The sequence below is a fragment of the Erythrolamprus reginae genome, chromosome 2 (genome assembly GCF_031021105.1).
Source record: "Erythrolamprus reginae isolate rEryReg1 chromosome 2, rEryReg1.hap1, whole genome shotgun sequence".
Classification (NCBI taxonomy): Eukaryota; Metazoa; Chordata; class Lepidosauria; order Squamata; family Dipsadidae; genus Erythrolamprus; species Erythrolamprus reginae.
In genome coordinates this window covers 69,712,520-69,729,663 of record NC_091951.1, presented here as the reverse complement: position 1 = coordinate 69,729,663, position 17,144 = coordinate 69,712,520, and the positions used below count along the sequence as shown (strand labels likewise).

Genomic DNA, 17,144 nt, shown 5'->3' with positions numbered 1-17,144 from the left:
TGCTTTTAGATTATGGTCATGATTATGGTTCATTCTTCATTCTGGTTCATTCTACTGATATATTCTTTTTAATACTGTACCTGTAGCAGTAGCAATAGCAAAAGCATTTAGACTTATACACTGCTTCACAGTGCTTTATAGCCCTCTCTAAGCGGTTTACAGAGAGTAAGCCTATTGCCCCCAACAATCAGGGTCCTTATTTTATCGACGTTGGAACGATGGAAGGCTGAGTCAACCTTTAGCCTACTGAGATTCGATCTGCCAAACTGCTGGCAGCCGGTGATCAGCAGAAGTAACTTGTAGTACTGTAGTACCACCAAACCACAGAGGCACTTCGACGTGGTTTTTCTGAAACATTTGTACAACATAGGTAGACACTACTACCAGTTCTTTATAGAAAATATTCATTTGCTATATTTTTTGACAACAGAGACTGCTGACAAAGCTAAGATTTCCCCAGTAGTAATGTACAGCTGTAAGAGTAGGACCATGAGGAAGATTGAGCAGCAAATAATTCATACTTTAGAATTGTGGTTTTGGAGAAGACTGAAAGGAGATCAAATTAGTCAATCCTAATGAAACTCAACACTGACTGATCTTTGGAAACAGAGATATTGAAGCTGAAATTCAAATACTTTGGACATCAAATGAGAAGAGAGAACTCAATAGAAAAGACCCTTCTGTTGGGAAAAGTGGAAGGCAAAAGGAAAAGCGATGGATGTTTTGATAGTGTCATCAACACAATAGATTTGGATTTCGACAAGCTCTGGGAGATAGTGGAAGATTGGGGTGGTGGTAGCATGCTGTGGTCCATGGGATCATGAAGAATCAAATATGTCTTGACAACTGGATAAGAAAAAATATCTTTGGACATAGTCTAGGACTCACTACAATAGACACAAACATGTTCTTACTTATTATCTAGAATATGAATTTTTCACAGATGATAAATATTATCTTAATTGAATGCTTGCACACCAAATACAGCAGAGAGGATGGTTTAAGGAGTTGGCAAATATTACAAAACCTGGATTTAAAATCAAGCCCTGCTGTCAGTGCTATCTGGCAAATATTCTCTTTGCAAACAAGGCCTTGTCTACATTTACAGTGTTTTATAAAAACCTGCTGTGCAGAAGTACAGATATCTAAACTGTGTTCTGAAATCTCAGAATTGTTGTTGGCAAACTTTAAGGAAATGAGGGAGTAACTGAAAAGATAAATTTGACCCAGGGAAAACACAATTCAGAAGACAAATAAAGAAGAAATTGGGATTCTTATCCTTTGAGTTTTGCCAGCTCTGCCAATGTAAAAATACTCATTGAAGTCTAACTGAATGAAATATCAAGTTCAGTTTTACACACAAACTAAAAATAAAAAAATCCTGCAGAGCATTTATCCTCTGAGATAAATTTTGATATTTGGTATCTGGAAGATGGGAGGAAGACAAAAAATTGGAACATGTATTTTCCTTATTTTACAAATCAATATTTCTTGTGCTATTTCTGACAATATAGTAGTGACCAGATACCCAAATATAGGTCAGCCGTTGCTAAAACTCCAGGCACATTGAATGTTCACATTATAACCTGGAAAGCATAGTGGTGCACATCAATAGTATGCATACAACATGAATCCTACACATTCAGGTATAGATTAAGATCTTTGTTGGTCAGAATTTGAACCCCTAGAGGTAAAATAAATGATAATACTTCACTAGAGGGACACTGGTGTGGCAGAGATTGCTTGTACTGTCTCATAAGAGTTTTTAATCCTATCTAATTAATTTATCTATATCCTTTAGTTTTATATTATATATATATTTCACTTATTCCTATTAGTGTTTAAATAATATTAATTTAATCCATTTTATTAAATTATTGGGGGGGTCTTTTAATTGATGGATAACTGGGGTGGATGTAATGATATGTTTGGAATTAATGATTGGTATGGGAGAGATGGGTGGTGGGGGTGGGATTATGGTATGGATGAGATGAGGATGAGAAATGGCCCACCTGACGTTAGAGAGGCAGGAGGAGAGGGGGCACCTTTCTCTGGGGTGGCTGAGGGTCAGAATATTCCGGTCTTGCTGGGGAGAGGCAGATATGGTGGGAGCCATAGAGCTAGCCGTTCCAGGGGAAGGAGGGATCGCTGCTTAATAGCGATCCCTGGTTCCGGCTCTGTGAGCTCAACCCAGGGTACTGGTGACGAGTGTAATTCTGGCCCTGGGCTCAGGCTACTGCTACTCAATGCCAGGTCGGTGGTAAATAAAGCTCTCCTCATCCGGGAATTGATCCTGGAGGAGGAGACTGACCGCCCCACCCCTCTCGCAGCCCCTTTGCTGGGAGCATTTTCGTCCCGGACTTTCAGCAAGGGGGCTGCAGTAGAGGCAGGGCAGGCGTTCCCGAAGTGCTCGGAGAAAGCGCTCTCGCAGCCCCCTCGCTGACAGAGAAAGAGGGAGAGAGAAAGTAAGTGAGAAAGAGAGAGAGAGAGAAAGGAGGGGAGAGAGATAGAAAGAAAGAGAGAGAGAAAGAAAGAAAACAATAGAAAGAGAGAAAGTAAACGAGAGAGAAAGAGAGAGAGAGAGCAAGAGGGGGAGAAAGAGAGGGAGAGAGAAAGTGAGAAAAAGAGAGAGAAAGCAAGAGGGGGAGAGAGAAAGAGAGAAATGACTCTTGATTTAAAGCATATGGTAAAAAGCACCCAAATAATAACAGAGAAAAAAAAACCCAGCCGTTTGTGTATGTGTGTGTGTGAACTCTTGAACCATTTCTAATAGCTCACCTGTTATTGGAAATGGTTCAAGAGTTCACACACACACACACACACACCAGGGGGGAGGGACAGGGATGGAAAAAGAGAAGATAGTAATAATAGTAATAGATTTTGGTTTTGTTTTATTATTAATTTCTTTTAATAAAAAAAGAAGGGAATTTTTTTCTTATTTATTTATTTATTTATTTATTTATTTATTTATTTATTTATTTATTTATTTATTTATACTTCTATGCCGCCCAGTCCCAAAGGGACTGTCGCTCAGACACTATACTTTTCTGCCCACACCGAAAAAAAATTAGAGGAAACATTGCTGTGCATGGCTAGTTTAATGAAAAGGACCAGGAGAGACATGATAGCAGTATTCCAATATCTCAGGGGTTGCCACAAAAAAGAGCGAGTCAACCTAGTCTCCAAAGCTCCTGAATGTTGTGGCTGGCTCTGGGCCAGCTCCTGCAGCGGGGAATTTGGATGTTGACTTAGGGGAATCCTCATTTTATCAGAGACCTGGTTTATTGCCAGCAGAATCAGACAGTGAATTTGACTCACAGCCAGGGACAGACAGTGGGGGAGAGGAATCAGATGAGTAGATGAGTGCAGCCAGCCAACCAGTCAGTGCTCCAATTAGTGAGTCATCAGAATCAGAGGAGGACCCACTTGTGGATGCCCATGTGCGCAGGCTTATGGCAAGAAAGGATCAGTTGCTCAGGCGTCTCAGAAGATAAGTGAGCACACCTGTTCAAGGGGTAATTATGTTAATGTGTTTTGTGATAAATTACAGGCGTTGGGAAGTGTGAGCTGTGGGCATTTATCCGTTCAAGAAAGAGACTTCTGAAAGAATATTGTTACGGCTCGTATTATTCAAGGACTTCTACTGAATTTTGAACACTTCATAGTTAAAGAACTCTTTAGGACTTTTTGGCATAGGTCGCTGTGGAGATTTACAGCTGTCTTATCTGCTTTTTTGTTTTGGCACACTGCCACATTCAAGGACTTTTCGGGTGAGAGTAATTTTGACTTCTCTCTGAGCTTGTGTTTTCAAGATTGCTTGATAAACTTGCTTTAATTTCTTTGTGACTGTGTGTGTGTGTTTGAAATTCATTCCAAAGTCACTGGGGGCTAATTGCCAAGGGCCCGGCATAACACTGAGGGTAGAACAAGAAGCAATAGGTGGAAACTAAACAAGGAGAGAAGTAACTTAGAACTAAGGAAAAATTTCCTGACAGTCAGAACAGATGATCAGTGGAACAGCTTGCCTCCAGAAGTTGTGAATGCTGGACACTGGACATTTTTAAGCAGATGTTGGATAACCATGTGTCTGAAGTAGTGTAGGGTTTCCTACCTAAGCAGGGGGATGGACTAGAAGACCTGCAAGGTTCCTTACAGCTCTGTTTTGTTGTTGTTGCTGTTGTTGTTATCAACAGTATAACACAGCAAACAAAATCACTATGCTTCCCAAGCACCTAGGACTTATTATATAATAATAATAATTATTATTATAATTATAATAATTATAATAATTATAATTATAATAATAATAATTATTATTATTATTGGCCATGGTTGCTTCTATTATACTAGTTTTGCTGGCTTTCTGATCAGCCTAGAACTTAAAAGTGTAATCGGCCCCTAGACAAATGCTTTTGACAGAAGTGTTCATTTATCTGTAGCTCAGAAGTAAAAAAAAACAAGAAAGAGAGAGAGATTTTGGTTGGGAATAAGATGATGAGTAAGTCGGGACATTATAAAAATGTCAAATTAGGCATGATGCAAAGCAAATGGAAAAGGAAAAAAAAATCCCCCTTCATTATATTTGAACCCAGAGTCACCCAATGAAACTGAATTGTGGGAGAATCAGAACAAAAAGGGGAATGCATTTTCGCACAACACATGTGGAATGTCTTGTTAGTGGTTCCAACTTGGCTGGCTTTTAAAAATGTACCAGACAAAGTCCTGGAGGAGGAAAATTAATGAAGGATGAGGCTATCAGTGGCTATTAGCCAAGATGGCTGTATATTTCTGGGATGGAACATAAGCAAGAAACAATTATTGTCCTCATCTAGTACTTATGTACATGACTGCAGCTCATTGTAAATGTATTTCAGTGGTCCCTGACAGTTGTTTCTTATTTTTAACCTATTTAATTGAACATCAGAAGTGCAATATAGAAGAAACACCCTCAATCTACTTTCCGATTGTTTGAGGATTGCAACTTCCAGAATTTTATGCCATTCTGGCCAGGAATTTTTTGGAACTGTCATTTCAGCATATCTGGATAACATCAGACAGATAAGACTGCACAAGTCAATTTAAACCGTTCATTTGCAAATTTAAAAAAAAATACAAGAAAAGGGAGGGGAAGCTGATTTAAACACTGCTTTCAAAACCATCTTAGAAAGAATAAGATCAAATTTGTTCTGTGTGTTTTGACATACAGCTGTTAGGACTTCCATTCCTTAGAACTTAATTGCTACCATAACCAATTGGACTCATAATGTCAAAAGCAATGTAATACTAGAGGTTTTTGCAAAATAAAAGGGTTTTTTCCCAGGTTTTTCAAAGAGTTACAGAGAGGTCTGAACTCTATCAGCTCCCAACTGCTGAACACATTAGCAGAAACCAACGAAGACCCCCCACAGACAAAGTTACTCCACCCCCTGTGGCAGTTTGAATGAATAAATATATTATTCCTAACATGAAGCAATTGACGTGAAACAGATTCAGAGCGTGTTGTTATTATAATCATGATTTTCTAGAATCTCTAAATCCAGTTGGGAGTTTCTTTTGATGAACGGCTTGCCCCATTCAATCGCTAATCCTCTCGACTGAAAGGATTCCCAAGGCACCTATCTCAGGCAGATGAATTTGTTCCAATGCTCACCATTACGCACAGCCAGTCCATCAAAATCCTGCTGACAGACTAAGGCAACTCAGGCATAAAATACAAGGGCAATAAAAGGAAAGGGCAATCACTCAAACAGGTTTGTGCGCTGTAGCTTTTCAGAGCCCAAGGAAAGCCTCGGAAACATGGGTTTTTTCCCCCTCCACTTTGGCAACTGGACCATGGGCATTTGTTTCAAGAGAATACTCAATAAAATTCCATTTTATTTTTATGTGTAGCACTATTTGAAACTTGAATATACCTACAGTCTCTTTTTCTAGCTGTGCCAAAAGTAATAGCAGATGCAATGCCCCACCCAAGTGCTGCATTTTGGGTGCTCTCTATTGAACCTTAAATAGATTAAATTAAAGAAAGATAAATTAAGATTGGGGGTGGGGGCTCAATGGTTAAAACGTTGAGCTTGATAGCCCAGGTTCGAGACCTGAGACCCGCATCATAGGGTGAACTCCTGTTTCTTGCCCCAGCTCCAGCCCAGACAGCACTTCAAAAGCATGCAAATACCACTTCAGTGGGAAGGTAGCAGCATTTTGTGTGTCTTTGATGTATAGCAGTGATGGCAGACCTATGGCACGGGTGCCACAGGTGGCACACAGAGTCATATCTGCTGGCACACAAGCTGTTGCCCTAGCTCAGTTTCCACGTGCATGTGTGTGCCAAGCAGCTGATTTTTGGCTCACACAGAGGCTCTGGGAGGGTGTTTTAGGCTTCCAGAGAGCCTCTGGGGGGACGGGGAGGGCATTTTTACCCTTCCCTGACCAAGGGAAGCCTTTGGAGCCTAGGGAGGATGAAACACGAGCCTATTGGGCTCACCAGAAGTTGGGAAACAGGCTATTTCTGACCTCCAAAGGGCCTACAGAGGGCAAGAGAAGCTGTTTTCGTCCTCTCCAGGCATTGAATTATGGGTGTGGGCACTCATGCCTGTGCGATACTGCACACCCACGCTCTTTCGGCATCCAAGGAAAAAAGAGTTTGCCAACACTGGGGTATAGCTATGCTGGCCATATGACTATGGAACTGACTTCAAACTATGTGGCTCCCTTGGGTAAGAAATGGAGATGAGCATCATGGCCTAGAGCCATGATGGCGAAACTATGGCACTATGGCACTTGGTGCCGTGCGTGAACCGTTTCCGGCACTCAGTGCTGAAAAGGTTCACCATCACTGCCTTACAGTGAGACACAACTGGACAGGGAAAACTTTATCTTTAATGGTACTTTTTAAAAAGACAAGCGGACTTGTTTCTCCTAGAAGACATTTTGCATCCATCCTTCCATCCTCCACCTTCCATCCTTCAGAACTGAAGAAGTTTCTTAGATGAGAAGCAAAACATTTTCAAGGAGAAAACGAGTCCAGTTGCCTTTTCAAAAAGCACCTTTGGGACAACCATGACCTAGATGGCTGAGAATCTCCATAGACTCTACATTTAAAGACAGATCTTCTATTCAACATAAATACAGTACCAGCAGTTCTGCTTGTGCTGCATCTATTGATATTTTGGTGTTAATGCAAGGATTAAAACATAGTTTGGTCAAGTGGTGAAGAAACCAGGAGACTGAGTTTTAGTCCTGCCTTAGGCCTGAAAGTTGGCTGAGTGACTATTGGCCCAATTCACCTCACAGGGTTGTGGGGGGGAATGAGGAAGCCTGAGGTATGTTCACAGGGGGGGAAATTAATAAAAACAATTAAATAAAAACAAATAGTTTGTCCCCTTGTTTTCTTCTTTATAGCAATTTGCTATGTGCAAATAAAGTAGCTTCTTGATTAATAAAGCTCCAATAGACTACAGTTGGTTTTTTTTAAAGACTAAACTGAGTTATCCAGCCTATTTCAGTAAATCAGTTACGCCAATAAAAAAAATATCAGTGATCAGCTGGCAGGATTAGGAAGCTCACAAAATCGAATCCCTTAAGCAAAAGAAAAGTTACTAGACTTTCAATGACTCCATGGCAAGTTAGGACATTCCTGAAACAGCTACGTCTGTTGTCCTATACTAGAAACAGGAGATCTTTGTCTAGAGTCTATCCTTGCTTGAACTTCTCCCTGTATTAATGAATACAGGGCACAGTGTTCTAAAGTTTACTTTGATTCCAAGGTGAAAAATATGGCAGACCAAGTCTGGATAAAAAGCCAACAGCTTGCTCAAAGCCTCACTCACTGGGAGGAACAAAACCAGAGCAAATATTGGAGGTACAAACAGTTTCAACATACAATAATTTCATTCAGTCCTAGAGCTTCACCCTGGCAAAACCTGCAGAGAATATTGTGAATAGGGCTGAAAACACTGTGGGAATACTGGAGGAAAATATACCTCTTAGTATAACCCTCCTCTCTCTCTTTTTTCAACTCAGGAGAAAAACATGTAGTGTTTTTAATAGGAAAGTGAACACAAGAACAAGGGGACACAATCTGAAGTTAGTTGGGGGAAAGATTAGAAGTAATGTGAGGAAATATTATTTCACTGAAAGAGTAGTAGATGCTTGGAACAAACTTCCAGCAGAAGTGGTTGGTAAATCCACAGTAACTGAATTTAAACATGCCTGGGATAAACATATATCCATCCTAAGATAAAATACAGGAAATAGTATAAGGGCAGATTAGATGGACCATGAGGTCTTTTTCTGCCGTCAGTCTTCTATGTTTCTATGTTTCTATTTTCATAGAACAAATATGTGAAAACAGCATTTTAAAATGCCATTCTAAAATTTTCCATCCCATTGATAGGTACACACAGGAAATTTTTATGTGTAGCACTATTTGAAACTTGAATATACTGTAGCTAGTCTCTTTCTCTAGCTACATCAAAAGTAGTAACAGATGCAACGCCCAAACACAGTTCTGCATCTTGGGTGCTCTCTATTGGACCTTAAATGGATTAAATTAAAGAATGGGAGGGATATGGTTCAGTGGTTAAAACACTGAGCTTGATACCCAGGTTCGAGGCCTTTTTTGTGCTCTTTATAGAAACTTGCTATGTGTAAATAAAGAAGCTTCTTGATTAACAAAGCTCCAATAAATTACATTTGATTTTTTTTACCAACTAAACTGTGTTATCCAGTCTATTTTAATAGATCAGTTACGCCAATAAAAAAAATTATCAGTGATGAGCTGGCAGGATTAAATTAAAGAAAGAAATAGTATTGATGATAGAGGGGAAAGGAAGAAGACAATCTTCAAACAAATGTTTGGAATTAGCGTATGCTAAAAGATATCCCCAAAGGTGCTTTTTCAGGAGGCAAGTGGACTTCCTTGTTTTTCTTTGAAGATGTTTTACTTCTCATCCAAAAAGCTCTGACTGGAATGGCAGGATTCAATCCACCATCCAGTCAGAGCTGAAGAAGCTTCTTGGATGAGAAGAGAAACGTCTTCAAAGAAAAAACAGAAAGTCCAGTTGCCTCCTGAAAAAGCATCTTTGGGACAACCATGATCTGGATGACTGAGAATCACCATAGACATGCTAAAAGATAGCACAGTAAAAATGGGCTGGTAATCTATGAAGGTATCATTTTAGAAACATTCTGATTATTGATACTTCTTTTCCAGTGTGTGAGACAACAAATCCCACTCCCAAGTTTAACTAATGAAAGTTTTACCCTGATATCTCTAACTCACTATGTTTTGAAATACTGTACTCCATTTATCAATCTCATTGTGCTGAATGATTATTTGACACTTCTTCCAAGTTATTTCACAAATTGACATGCATTATTTACTAAGTAGTTGCCTTATTCTGAATATCAAAAACCTTGTGGGCTCATATCATACCATATAGGTATGATATACTGTATTAAGATCTTTCACTCTGCACGGTAGGATAGGATTAAGAGAACATTTCAAGTAATGAGCCTTATTTTCTCCCTAATAATCAGTATTCTATACTGAAAGTATAGAAGTAAATATTGCCAATGCTAAGAGTGAGCAACATTTAAATTATTAAAATTAAATTAACTTTTAAATTATTAAAATTAAATTAACTCATTTATTAATTTAAAAAAACTAAATTACACTTAATTTGTGGAGCCCCAACAACCAGCTGAATAAATTTTGGTTCATCATGGTTCTTCTGCAGTCCTTTGAAAATCTACCATTTATTATCTCAAGCCACTAAAACTTTCCAGCCCCCAACCCCATCTTTGTTAAGCCTATCCAAGAAAAAAACTGATTTGATTCAATTACTGATTTTAAACTAAGTCTTTTTGTTTTGTTTAATACTCTCAATTCTCTTAATAACAATTAAAAGTTCCCTTACCAGAGACATTTTAATTTTTATACCAGAAGCATTTTATTTTTAATATAATCAAATTCTTGTTACTTGCACTAATCAAATACAGTGATCCCTCTATTATCGCGAGGGTTCCGTTCCAAGACCCCTCGCGATAATCGATTTTTCACGATGTAGGGTTGCGGAAGTAAAAACACCATCTGCGCATGCGCGCCCTTTTTTTCTATGGCCGCGCATGCGTAGATGGTGGAGTTTGCGTTCCCCGCCGCCCACGCAAAGGGGAAACCCCGATTCGGCTCCTCACTGCTGCTGCGCTACCGAGCAGATCAGCTGCTGGGCGGCCGAAGGAACCTTCCCTGGGTCTTCCCCCTCTTGCTGGCGGGCGGGCGAGCGGCGGGCATCAGCAAGGAGCCGGGGTTTCCCCTTTGCGTGGGCGGCCGGGAAGACCCAGGGAAGGTTCCTTCAGCCGCCCAGCAGCTGATCTGCTCGGTAGCGCAGCAGCAGCGAGGAGCCGAATCGGGGTTTCCCCTTTGCGTGCGGGGAAACCCCGATTCGGCTCCTCGCTGCTGCTGCGCTACCGAGCAGATCAGCTGCTGGGCGGCCGAAGGAACCTTCCCTGGGTCTTCCCGGCCGCCCACACAAAGGGGAAACCCCGGCTCCTCGCTGATGCCCCCGCTCGCCCGCCCGCCGCCCGCTGCCCGCCAGCAAGAGGGGGAGAGATAGAGAAAGAGAGAGAAGGAAAGAAAGAGATGAGAGAGGGAGGAAGAGAGTGTGAGAGAGGAAGAAGCAAGATAGAGAAAGAGAGAGAGAAAGAAAGATGAGAAAGGAAGGAAGAGAGTGATGTCATCGGGTGGAAAAATCGCGATATAGTGTTTCGCGAAGATCGAGATCGCGAAACTCGAGGGATCACTGTATCTCTTAAAATTCAACGGATTAGTCAACTGAAATCTGTTAAATATACAGTACGTACTTAAGCAAATTCAAAACTTCTGACCTCTGGATATTAAAAGAAAAATTGACAAAACTTATGAAATCACATTTTATCTCTACAGATTGTGATACATGTGGCATGTTATATTTTGTATGTTATAGCAATATTTACCCTGTACAATCGCCAATATTTTTGTATAAATTTCTGATAAGGCAATTTATTCCCAAGAATTAAAATATAATACTTTATTAAATTGTTATATTGTTCTCTGAAAATTGTTCCACAGCCTATTTTTGCTACACGTTGCAGACAGAAACCATTTAAACCTGAGAGCAGAACAGATAAATTCCAGTTAATCTTAAATATCTACGCAAGTACCACAAATTTTCAGTATTAGTTCTTATAATTTTGTGGGGAATATACGAATGCTTAGAATCACTTCTACTCCAAATTAATTTTTAGCCCATTAAATCCTCCAGATAAATGTTTATGCACTGATAACACTAATCTTCCTCACCATGGACAACTGTAAATGAAATTCATAAATGATTTCTTAATGACAAATAAATGTAATGAGCTGATATGATAGCTATGTTACAGCAAACCCTACAGGGAACAAAAACATATACTCCAACTGGAACAATTTTAGATAGAAACACAAAATATGGTTTACTAGTAGTCCTCAACTTATGACAATTGAGCCCAAATTTTTAAGTGAGAAATTTGTTACGTGAGTTTTGCCCCATTTTACGATTTTTCTCACCACATTTGTTAAGTGAATTACTACAATTCTTAAATTTGTAACACGGTTATGTGAATCTGGCTTCCCTAATGACAAAAGGGGATCACATAATTCCTGGACACTGCAACCGTCATAAATGTAAACCACTTGTCAATCATTGAATGTAAATCACATGATCATGGGGCTACTGCTGTGGCCACAAGTGTAAAAAATTGTCATAAATCACTTTTTTTAGTGCTGTTGTTACTTTCAACAGTCGCTAAATTAATTGTTGTAAGTCGAGGACTACCTTATACTGCCATAAATATTGTTTAGGAGCATTTTATTGGTTAACAGTACTAGGAAGCAAAACAAATTATAATTTGGTCACCACAGTAAATCTGGCCACTCGTATACATTGCTACCACAAGAAAACCAAAGCTCAGATAGCTGCCAAATGTCCTCCTGTGTCACAAAGTCATAACAATGCAAGAGTCTCTGCAAATACTGTACTCTTCAAAGTGCAAATACTTGGCAGGATGCCCTTTCCAACTACAATGTGTGAATTCACGATAAGGGAGAAAAGCAGCTTTTAAAAATAGAGCTGGAAGAATTTTCCAGTAACTGGATTTAAATGGATATTTTGAAAAAGAATCCCAGGCACTAAGCAGAAAACAAAGTTAATTCAGGATAGGTTTCAACTTGCTGGTAGCAATGTGTTTCTCAAGTGATGTGTGTGTGTTTTAAAAAATAAGAACTCACCAGTTTTTTTGTGAACACTTCTAAGCATGCTGCATTCAGTTTTGTTTTTTTAAATGCACTTCAGTGATGCAGGCATTGCTACTTTTAAAAATTCTAATTGGACGGAGTGAATTCTTTCTTTTTCTTGGTTGATAGCTGTAATTGCATTACCTAGTATCAGGAAGTTCTACACCAATAATTTCTTTTGTTGCTGTATGTAGTGTTTCAGGCCAGGGGGCACACTTTGAATTTTGAAAACATGTTCGGGCTTGTGATGCCAAGACAGTAAAAGTGTCAGATTGCTCACCACACCTCTTCCATCTTCCCAAGGGGATTTTATCTCTTACTTTTCCCCCCTTGAAGCTATGTATATTGGACTAGGTTCTGTGTGTAATGATTATTTAACAATGCCTAACTTACTAAGGGTAATGTATAACTAATAAATGTATAACACTATTGTTTTTTAAAAAGTCTGGCTCTGGAGGCTTTTTCTCCCAAGTAGAACTTATGTACCACTTATGTACCAGACATTTGGAGCAGGATATTATTTGTAATTCAGTCTTCAACAAAAAAAATTGTCTTGAATTTTGAATAACCTGCCTATAATGAAAAATTCAGCAACCAAGTACATCTTTTAATAAGAAGTTTTGGTTTAGTGTTAACTATTAGTTCAGGATAGCATTTGCCAACAAGGTTTCCAGATATATTAGATCTGTAACTTCCAGAACTTCAAGTGAGCATGTTGCCTGGGAATTCTAAGAGTTGAACTTCAGAAGAGCTGGAAAGCATCAGGGCTTTTTTAGTACAATAGTCCATGAAGGAGCCTATATACCCTATCTGAAGCCTCAGTATTAATTCACAGAAACCAATATTTGGGGTGATTCCCCGTCCCTCAATAAAAGCATAGCTACTACAGTGTTCCCTCGATTTTTGCGGGGGATGTGTTCCGATACCGCCCGCGAAAGTCGAATTTCCGAGAAGTAGAGATGCGGAAGTAAATACACCATTTTGGGCTATGGACAGTATTACAAGCCTTCCCTTAACACTTTAAACCCCTAAATTACCATTTCCCATTCTCTTAACAACCATTTACTCACCATTATTACTGGTACTCACCATTGAATAAGACACTTAGTGATCCTGATACTCTGGCCCTGGACTCAGGTTGCTGCTGCTCAATGTCAGGTCGGTGGTAAATAAAGCTCTCCTCATCCGGGATCTGATCCTGGATGAGGAGGCCGACCTGGCTTGTATTACTGAAACCTGGCTGGGCCCGGAGGGAGGTGTCCCTCTCTCTGAAATTTGCCCAGCCGGGTTTCAGATATGGCATCAACCTCGACCCCAGGGAAGGAGGGGAGGAGTGGCTATTATAGCCAGGGAGAGCCTTTGCCTGCGTAGACTCATTGCTCCGGAAATTGCAGGTTGCGAGTCTCTCTTGCTGAAGTTGGACTTAGGGGTTCAGGTGGGCTTATTTCTCATGTACCTGCCACCCAGCTGCGTGTCAAAAGCCCTGCCTGTGCTACTCGAGGAGGTAGCCGGGTTGGCGGTGGAGTTCCCCGGACTCATTGTCCTGGGGGACTTCAACCTGCCATCACTCGGCGAAACCTCTGGGCTGGCACAGGAGTTCATGGCCACCATGACAGCCATGGACCTGACTCAAGTAGTACAGGGTCCGACTCACGAGGGAGGGCACGCACCTGACATGGTATTCCTTTCCGAGCAATTGAGCAATGGTCCGAGACTAAGGGGCTTAGAAGCGTTGCCTTTGTCATGGTCAGACCATTTTCTGCTACGGCTTGACTTCCTGGCTCCAATCCTTCCCCGCAGGGAGGCGGAACCAATGAAGATGTTCCGCCCCAGACACCTGATGGACCCAGAGGGCTTTCAGACGGCGCTTGGGGTTATTCCAGAGGCACTCGTCCACAGTTCGGCGGAGTCCCTCGCTGAGGCCTGGAACAGGGCTGTGGCAGGGGCTCTTGACCGGATTGCGCCTTTGCGACCTCTCCGTGGCGCTAGACCCCGTAGAGCCCCAGGGTTCAACGAGGAGCTCCGGGTGTTGAAACGCCAAAAGAGACATCTAGAGAAGCGATGGAGGAAGAGTAGGTCCGAATCTGATCGAACACTTGTAAGAGCTTTTATTAAGACTTACAAAGTGGCGCTCAAGGCGGCAAGATGCGTGTACCATGCCGCCTTGATTGCATCAGCGGAATCCCGCCCGGCTGCTCTGTTTAGGGTGACCCACTCCCTTCTTAATCAGGGGGGAGTTGGGGAGCCCTTGCAGAGTAGTGCCGAGGAGTTTAACACGTTTTTCGCTGATAAAGTCACTCAGATCCAGGCCGACCTCGACTCCAATTGTAAAACAGAGTCGACTGACAACGAGTCAGTCGAGGTGACTGGGGCACGTACTTGTCCACCTGTCTGGGAAGAGTTTGATCTGGTGACACCTGATGAAGTGGACAAGGCCATCGGAGCTGTGAGTTCTGCCACCTGCTTACTGGATCCGTGTCCCTCCTGGTTGGTCTCAGCCAGCAGGGAGGTGACACGGAGCTGGGCCCAGGAGATTACCAACGCTTCCTTGGGGAGGGGAGTTTTTCCATCACTCTATAAAGAAGCGCTTGTGCGCCCCCTCCTCAAGAAGCCCTCCCTGGACCCAGCCGTACTTAACAACTATCGTCCAGTCTCCAACCTTCCCTTTATGGGGAAGGTTGTCGAGAAGGTGGTGGCACTCCAGCTCCAGCGGTCCTTGGAAGAAGCTGATTATCTAGGTCCCCAGCAGTCGGGTTTCAGGCCTGGTTACAGCACGGAAACCGCTTTGGTCGCGTTGATGGATGATCTCTGGCGGGCCCGGGACAGGGGTTTATCCTCTGTCCTGGTGCTCCTCGATCTCTCAGCGGCTTTCGATACTATCGACCATGGTATCCTTCTGCGCCGGTTGGAGGGGCTGGGGGTGGGAGGCACTGTTCTTCAGTGGTTCTCCTCCTACCTCTCTGGCCGGTCACAGTCGGTGTTAGTGGGGGGTCAGAGGTCGGCTCCGAGGTCTCTCCCTTGTGGGGTGCCTCAGGGGTCGGTCCTCTCCCCCTTGCTATTTAACATCTACATGAAACCGCTGGGTGAGATCATCCAAGGACATGGGGTGAGGTATCATCAATATACCGATGATACCCAGCTTTACATCTCCACCCCATGCCCAGTCAACGAAGCAGTGGAAGTGATGTGCTGGTGCCTGGAGGCTGTTGGGGCCTGGATGGGTGTCAACAGACTCAAACTCAACCCGGATAAGACGGAGTGGCTGTGGGTTTTGCCTCCCAAGGACAATTCCATCTGTCCGTCCATTACCCTGGGGGGGGGATTATTGACCCCCTCAGAGAGGGTCCGCAACTTGGGCATCCTCCTCGATCCACAGCTCACATTAGAAAACCATCTCTCAGCTGTGGCGAGGGGGGCGTTTGCCCAGGTTCGCCTGGTGCACCAGTTGCGGCCCTATCTGGACCGGGACTCATTGCTCACAGTCACTCATGCCCTCATCACCTCGAGGTTCGACTACTGTAATGCTCTCTACATGGGGCTACCTTTGAAAAGTGTTCGGAAACTTCAGATCATGCAGAATGCAGCTGCGAGAGCAGTCATGGGCTTACCTAGGTACGCCCATGTTTCACCATCACTCCGCAGTCTGCATTGGCTGCCGATCAATTTCTGGTCACAATTCAAAGTGTTGGTTATGACCTTTAAAGCCCTTCATGGCATCGGACCAGAATATCTCCGAGACCGCCTCCTGCCGCACGAATCCCAGCGACCGATTAGGTCCCACAGAGTGGGCCTTCTCCGGGTCCCGTCAACTAAACAATACCGGTTGGCGGGTCCCAGGGGAAGAGCCTTCTCTGTGGCAGCGCCGGCTCTCTGGAACCAACTCCCCCCGGAGATTAGAACTGCCCCTACTCTTCCTGCCTTCCGAAAACTCCTTAAGACTCACCTTTGCCGTCAGGCATGGGGAAACTAAACATCTCCCCTGGGCATGTTAATTTATACATGGTATGCTTGTGTGTGTGTTTGCTATTACATGGGGTTTTTCTTAAATCGTTAAATATTTTAATTTATTGGATTGTTGTGACTGTTTTTACTTGTTGTGAGCCGCCCCGAGTCTTTGGAGAGGGGCGGCATACAAGTCCAACTAATAAATAAATAAAATAAATAAATTTATAAACATAATTATTTATTAACAATAATTAATTTTTTTGTTATTTATTTGCAAAAATTATTAGTTTGGCGATGACGTATGACATCATCGGGCGGGAAAAACCATGGTATAGAAAAAAACCTGCAATGTATTTTTTAATTAATATTTTTTGAAAAACCGTGGTATAGGCTATCCGCGAAGTTCGAACCCGTGAAAATCGAGGGAACACTATATTATCATTTCAAGTGATAAGCAAGTCTAAACATTTAATAGCTGGCCTTTAACTTAGTTTAAAAATTTAGCTCAATCCATTTTTTCGAAAATGCGGAAAGAAAACCTTTCTTTATGCATTTTTCAGCAACATTTGCTGCTACAAATGTTCACTTTCATCTTGTAACTGGAAGGAAGGAGGTACTGGCAAGAAATCAATTTGTCCAAGATTTGAGAAAGTCTGTAGAGATTTTCAGTCATCCAGGCCACGGTTGTCCCAAAGGGGCTTTTTCAGGAGGCAACTGGACTTTGTTTGTTTCTTTTAAGATGTTTCTTGGATGAGAAGTGAAATGTCTTCAAAAGAAAAAAAAAATCAAGTTGCCTCCTGATAAAGAACCTTTGTGCCATCCAAGATTTGTGGTCCTATAGTACAGAGCAGGTGACTCTATATAGTGGTCACAAATATATATATTAAAA

The 17,144-nt window shown here is 42.0% G+C and overlaps 1 protein-coding gene across 1 annotated transcript in view; it reads right to left on the bottom strand.

The window, feature by feature from the left end:
• Nucleotides 1–17,144, bottom strand: part of LMCD1 (LIM and cysteine rich domains 1) — an 85,157-nt gene that overhangs the window by 46,161 nt on the left and 21,852 nt on the right. The gene's annotated exons all lie outside the window — the stretch shown is intronic.